General features: G+C 38.3%; 1 long non-coding RNA gene across 2 annotated transcripts; it reads right to left on the reverse strand.

Annotated features, from left to right (window-relative positions):
* Window positions 1-428: 428 nt before the first annotated feature.
* On the reverse strand, window positions 429-5,581 carry LOC145458361 (uncharacterized). 2 transcript variants are annotated; one of them, XR_013921118.1, is made up of 4 exons: window positions 4,946-5,581; window positions 3,560-4,889; window positions 2,956-3,116; window positions 429-864 (listed from the first exon to the last, which is right to left on the reverse strand). It is a non-coding gene; the product is annotated as an uncharacterized LOC145458361 (long non-coding RNA). The 2 variants fall into 2 exon arrangements; XR_013921117.1 differs by having other exon boundaries at window positions 3,560-5,569.
* Between the last annotated feature and the right edge of the window lie 1,771 nt (window positions 5,582-7,352).

Consider the following 7,352-nt stretch of genomic DNA (forward strand, 5'->3'; position numbering starts at 1 on the left):
ATGTGATAGAGCAAAATTAGCGTCAAATTCATATTCAGCGCCCCTAATTAGGTAAACTTGACCCAAATAAGTTCTGGCGCAAAAATCGTGTAGACCGGTAATATCCCAGCAAACACCCGATGTCCAGTTGACTTCCTGCGGAAAAGACGCAGGACGCCCAGTGTTACTTCCCTGGAGTGGATTTGTCGACTACTAGAAGCGTCCTAAACACTTCCTGAGTTGGTCTACTATGGACGTGAAGCGACTCCATATGGACTCATTGGATCTGCTGTGAACGTGACATGACTCCCTATGGATGCGTCAGACCTACTGTGGACGCGACGTGACTCCCTATGGATATGTCATTTACCACCTGTTCTATTCCTCAGGATTACCATATCAGGACTCCCCTCCTAACCTGGTGCAATTACATGGAATTCAACATCATATAAACTAACGAACTGTTTATATTGGGTTACTGTAAAACGACAATTGCAAAATACAAGTACAACATTAACTAATAAACTATTACTGGTAAACAAAGTTCAGGCTTACGTGAAAAATCGATCAGGAAGTCACTACGAATAAATGTGTCAGTGGGAATTTGCATGTAACAGCAAGTTCTAAGTCAATTTTATATTACCATTACAAACATTTCAACTGAAGTGCATCATGAAATTAGAAATAAACGTGTCACATGACTTTGAAAAAGTACAACTGCTAATACAACTAAAACAGGGAAAAGCATGGAGCAATTATAAGTAAAATTTACATTGCATATTATAAAACGATGCATTATTTGCACCGCATCATGTTAAGAGCGCGAGTGCGTATTCGCAATAAACTTGGTTGCAACAGCAGTTTTCTTCTTGGTCTTTGTTTTGCCTGAAACATATACAACAATATCAGCAAATCATTTGTAGAGCCACTCTGCTGACATAGCACATGAAATTTGCGTCAGAGCTGCTCTAATTTCTATTCCCTCATGCATTAATTGTGATCCGCTACTTCTACTTGTGCTGAGTGATAATTTATGACGATACTACAATGTCTACTCGAGTACGGGAGCTTCTGACGTTGTGATACAGAGTTTGAAACCCGTCAGTCAAATTATATTGTGGAAACACCTCAAGTACATACTTCAGTACTTTCCAGAACTTCTACTTTACCTAAAATAGTTTTGATAAGCCATGTATATCGCTGCTTGAGTGCTTGAACCCGAGTAGAAATACATTGCGTTACTCTTACTTGTACTAGACTACTGACGCTACAAATATTTCTAATTGAGTGCTGAACATGATTGCTTTCCTTATCTCTGTTTAAAAGCATACAACTACGACATTCCTCAAGTCTCCATATTTTGACCATGTCGACACTTGGAAGTAGTTTGATGTCTTGTAAATCGCTATTTATACTATTTAGTACGGTACTAACAGTGAATACTTTGACCACCTTTATTTGGAACTTATCACCTACTACAACTAGGGCTTGCCACGAATCTGAATAGAGCAACGATAAGTCGAAACAGATGATCTTTTAGGGTACATAAATTGTATTCAACAAGAATTAGAATTCCGATTCTATGTACCACTGCGAGGCCTAAAAACATAGATTCGTCATATCGCAGAACACGGCACATGTAGGACGTAGCTACGCACGATCGTGTGAATGACAAATGTATTGTCTCAAAGTACAATAAAATAGGAATTATCTTAAATCTAAAAAACATTCTTCGATATGATGTAGAGCCAGTATTCATTTTCTTCGAATTCGCATACGAGATAGATATTTCAACTTTTCCTTGTTCATAATGTTGTCACATCATATAGAGCAGAGGCTTCAATTTCAAATGTGGTCGCAGGTCAATTTCCGGATTTTTGACGACGCAGCAAAATAGGGATATTCAATGTATAATTTCCAAGTAGGCCTTATTTGACGGGAGCTTGCAGACAGGCATTCCACAAACATCTCGAGAATATAATTTACTATTGTATTATTCACGTTTGACACGAAAAAAATCACAGTTTTGAATATTTCAATAAAATTATTTTTGTGCTGGGCATAATTTGTTAAAATAATGAGTTATAGAGATGATGCAATAGGATGCATCATGACATCATCAAACTCTGGGTTATACTATTTCAGTTGGTGGACCTTTGACGTGTCACAGTTGTATTTTAAAATCTACTGAAATTTGATCTGGTATCAGAGCATTTGAGCGGTGTAGCCTAATCCGGGTTTTGATATAGTCGTGATAAGTAGGCTGTTGCTACTGTCATTACCAAAGTCAAATTAATTCAGAATTAGATGTTGACTTCGATTATTATTGGAACATATCAACAACTTTAGCCATAGTAATAGCATTGTTTCTTAGCCTTAGCAATCGCACACTTCATGCTACTCATAAGATTTCTAGCAGCCCAAAATTTATTTTCAACACAATATCTGATGGTACCTATATTAAAATCAGATAGTCAATTCACATAAAATTGCGCATAGCACGAGAACCACAGCATATAGGTCTAATTCCACGATGCATATCGTACCACAAAAGGGTCTACGGGCCCTGTTCAAGAACCCCTGGGATAGAATAGAGCACAAAATCTTCTTTTAGAACTTTTTACTTCATTTTGAAGTGAATTTTACAAGCCTGGTAAATGGCTAATTGTACAGTAGAAATTCAAGGCGTTGCAACTATTTAAACTCCGGTGCAAACAATATGTACTTTGACCACCAACTATGATTAAACGCTAAGAATGCCTACGCAACACCTCGACCAAATCTACTTTTTCAAACTTATTATTTGTATACTTTCCAGAAGTGCATTATCTACTTCCATTTCGAGTAGATCTAACGCAACTTTAAAGTTGTTACCTCTAGGTGTGTATAAATCCATAACATTACATCTACTTCAGTTCAAAAGATGATTACTTTCACAGCCTCTGGTTTCCATGAAGTGTATTCAATGTTTTATACCTTTTGACTTTTTCCTGAGGATGACGCAGCACCGATTTTACAGCAACGCTTGTTCCATGTGGCAGTAGTTCTTCCGAACGTTTTTGGTTCCAGTCATCAAGACATACTTTGTACAGTGTTCTTGACGTTGTTGAACACTATCAATTGAAGACATTGCCGATCTAAATAATCAAAGATATTATAATGTTTGTAGTGAAGCCATTTGTCAAGAAGCCAAGCCAGGAATCTAGAATATCCTGTAAAAAAAAAGACAATGAAGTTCAAGCTGGACCATTCGCACATTCTACTCACTACAATGACTAATCAGTAGGGCTGAGCACATTGGTATGGTTACTCAAATCTCGAACGAGTATCAATTCTTATGATTCGAGCCAAGTATGTGACTATTTTCAAGACAGCCTACTGAAATTACACGCTCTGTGCCACTATAACAATGCAGTTTATAATAAAATTATAGTTCCACCCAGCACGTTTTAGCAGCCCGATTGCGAACCACCGTCAATTGTATATTTCCGCATCATCGATGGCACTTTTTTCAGGGTAATAAATTGCTAATTAATGAAATATCATAAATCATCATATATAGTTCGTAACTTCAACTTACATAATTTAACATCTTGATCCATGAACAATGCACCACTGCGGCGCCTTCCTCTGAAGTTTAGAACTACATAACATTGCCTGTTCAATATCTAGTCTCCTGGTAGAAATGAAGTAACTTTGTATACACAAACACAGATATGTCCCATCCATATATAGTAAGAATCCATTGATAATAAGGTTGTGTTTTCTTATCGACGGCAAGATGACCAATGTGAGCAATCAGCCTTCCTTAGGGCCCATCCATAGCCTACTTTTTTGATACTGCTGCAATGTAGGCAATGTTTCCGTGTATATATACTAATATCGAAAGTTATAATCAAGCAATAAAAGTATGCACGGAGGTCGTGCCAACATTGCGGTAACATTGCCAACAACCCGTCTGCACCAGGCCATGAACATGTTAAGTTTATAGAGTTTATAATTGGTTTAGTGTTTGAGTATCCTTTGATTAGAGCGAGGTTAAAGATGGGCTAACAAACTATTATAATGTTGTTCCTAAAATACCCTAAATATAAACCAATATTGCCAAAAATTCTTACATGTTCACTGAAAGCCTCAATTATTTTATTAACGCTATTATAGATGGTTATGGTTATATACTGTTGTGGAAACAAAAATACGAAAATGGATGTTAATGTGATGCTACAATCTTCATGCATCCACAAATTCAGCAATCTCACATTCCATAAAGGAACATTCCACATTTCTGTAAGCCTATACATAACATTTCAAAATTCAGTATATACCGATATGTTATAAAATACCGGTACATTACTTATGCGGCATCTGGTTTGCTGATTGGGTCCTGCAGTCCTAGGAAATCCTTGTAAAACTTTTCACAGGATGCACATGAAATGGCAAGTTATTGCTTGTGAGACATGGAACAGAGCACAATAAATCAGACTTCTATGATCAATACATTATCATATAGTATCAAATGTAGCCTACTACAAGAATTATCGGCTTGCATGAGTTACCAATTAGCAGCGGGTCGATCAATTCCGTCAGTATAGGTGATATTACAGCCGTGTCACTATAATCATATAATCGAATTCATTATATCGCATCAGCAGTTCATGATGATCGAGACTATTGCTGTTTATTAAATATAGCACTCAAATACCAAGCTCCCTGCCCTTCCGGTACTCGTGATAGAGACATCTCACAGTCCACGCTGTTAACGTTTCCAATTATGAACTAAACCATTACTGTGATAATTCGTCCCTCCGCCATTGCTACATACGGTGATCAAATTGAATTACACGCGCGGCGCATGCGCGATGCTCGCCAAATAGAAGAAGGCAGGCTTCTGGTTTTATGGTTGGATGAATCTGAAGCAACAGGCGTGTTCGACTCCATTATCGAAATAGCCGAGAGGATTGCTTACTGCGTTGTTCCGTGATTGGAATAGTCATCACAATCCCATCATGACGATTATCAAGTTCTGATATCGGAATATTTCACATGCATTACGAGTATTTGCCCCTGATGTGGGCATTTTCGACCCAGTAATGTCACAATAAAATAAGCCACTGTGTCTCTGTATCGCACATTATATCGAGCCTCTTTAGCACTGTGCGACCGCAATGATCGACAGCCGGGCTTGTGAAGTTCCACGCGATGAGAAAGTCACACCATATCAACATCCACGGCATCACTCCACTAGATTTCACTTGTATCATGACTGTATTCAACACAACTTATTCAGCATTGACTGCAGAATAATGCACATTTGAGTTCATAGAAACGATTTCCCAGTAATGACATCCAAATCAACTCCTGTGTTGGTGGCATCCAGGCATCACACTATTTTGACATCCACTGGAATGGTCATTGGTGACTGGCATGGGAGCACTCTTAAAGTTACTTCCTCTGGGGGTCTCTTGGAGTTACATAATTGGACGTCAATTTGTGACCTACTGAGCAAGTCCTCAGTCACTAAAAGTGGGACGTGGGACGACTGGGCACAATTGTGGACGTACCCGTAAGTCCGTGGGAGATCGGGTGTTTGCTGGGATAGATCAAATTTACGGAACATGACTCTTCCGTGCTTGCTAATATTCTGGCACCAGACATATCAAAGCTATATCCTTATTATCGGCTTCGAATGCTGAGACAAAGCAGAATAGAGAATGTTTCACAAATTTCAGTCTCTTATGGTAATGCCAATCGCGTCGTCGCATACTGACCTCAGCATGATCTGTGTTGATATATCCTGGCTTCAAGTCGGACAGCTCCGAAGCAACAGGAGTCGGAATTGCAACGCCCAAAAACTCCGACATCTCAAAATGCAATCGATTACGATTCATTAGTATCGTCCCATGATTGCCTATTGTAATAAAGCTAACTATGGCAATGATTTGTAAATGTCTCATCGAAGAGTGGTAGAGTAACACCAGTTCCGTACTATGTTAGTAGTACTAATACTATAGGCTAGCCTATTATTACTGTTTTCTACTCTATATTTTGAAGAATACAATGGCAGTATCGGGTCAACATACCAGAATTCAAATCAAATCCATTGTCAAATGTTGACGTTAAACCCAAGTTCGAATAAATTCATGAATTCACTCGATACCCTTAGTAAATCTTTCTTAATATCCACTAATGACACAAATCCCAGCAAAACTTGAACGTACATCGGACGTTGTTATTAATTTATTCTATGAGTGATATGAGCTAACTTCGTGAATCCAGTTCGGGCTCATTATTGAAATTAATATAGCTCATTTGATATATCCTTTTAACTAGGTAATGTATCATTTAAATTCATATCCAAATGTGCATAAAGATTGAAATAATTTGTTTCGCATATGTTAGATCAGGGGTGGGCAAACTTTTGAGCTCGCGGGCCGCATTCAACATCTGCATCCATTCGCGGGCCGCACTATATAAAATTGGGATTATAAACCAAAACGCAATATTGGTATTTGATTATATAGTGAGGACATGGATATAATATATGTGCTTATTTAAAACTAAGAAAACATTGCTTTGATGATCGTACACGCGTCAGAAACAGTGGCGAGATTTTATAGGCTGGTCGACCTCAATAACGAATTTGTCGAAACTATAGAAATGAAAGTCGGTCGTCCCAGTTCTTAAAAAGTCATTCAAATCTAAATCTGTGAGCAGTGATCCGTTTCCTAAATCCACTTTTGGTTCCATTCCACGACACACAATGTTGACAGCATCATAACAATGTTAGCTTCAAACACGCTTCTACTATATGTGTGGATAAAATATAAATACCCTAATTCTACGCATACAGACAACGAATCTACCTAAGACACGCGCGAATCGTTTTTTATAAGCACATCACTGAAATAATTAAAAGAGGAGTTGCCAATCTGAAATCACACTCGTGACCCGAATTGTGTCAATCTCATTTAGGATTTCTGTGATATTTAGCATTTGAAACCTTTCAAACTGCGTGGGCCTTGAGATCGGGCTGTCGCGCCAGAAATTAAACATAAAAAACCTTAAGACGTTAGAACAGTGGTTCTCAAACTTTTAAAGACACGCCACCCCCCCTTATGATGGTGAAAGATTTCGTGCCCCCTTATCGTCATATCAAAAAACGCAACCAGGATGCTGGCAAACCCAACGGACAGTTTGATGTCATGGAAGGCTACGACTGTTCAGACTAAATACAGAGCGAAAACTGTTATGTTCTTGATCTTGTTTGAACAATAACTCAATACGACGAGGTTGCAATACGGAATCAGTATATTGTACAGCAGAATAACTTTAGGCAGCGACACGATCCAGACTGCAGTTAAATGAAAGACCAC

This window comes from Botryllus schlosseri, chromosome 2, assembly GCF_051294905.1.
Source record: "Botryllus schlosseri isolate E-star chromosome 2, Bs_hap1, whole genome shotgun sequence".
NCBI classification, from domain to species: domain Eukaryota; kingdom Metazoa; phylum Chordata; class Ascidiacea; order Stolidobranchia; family Styelidae; genus Botryllus; species Botryllus schlosseri.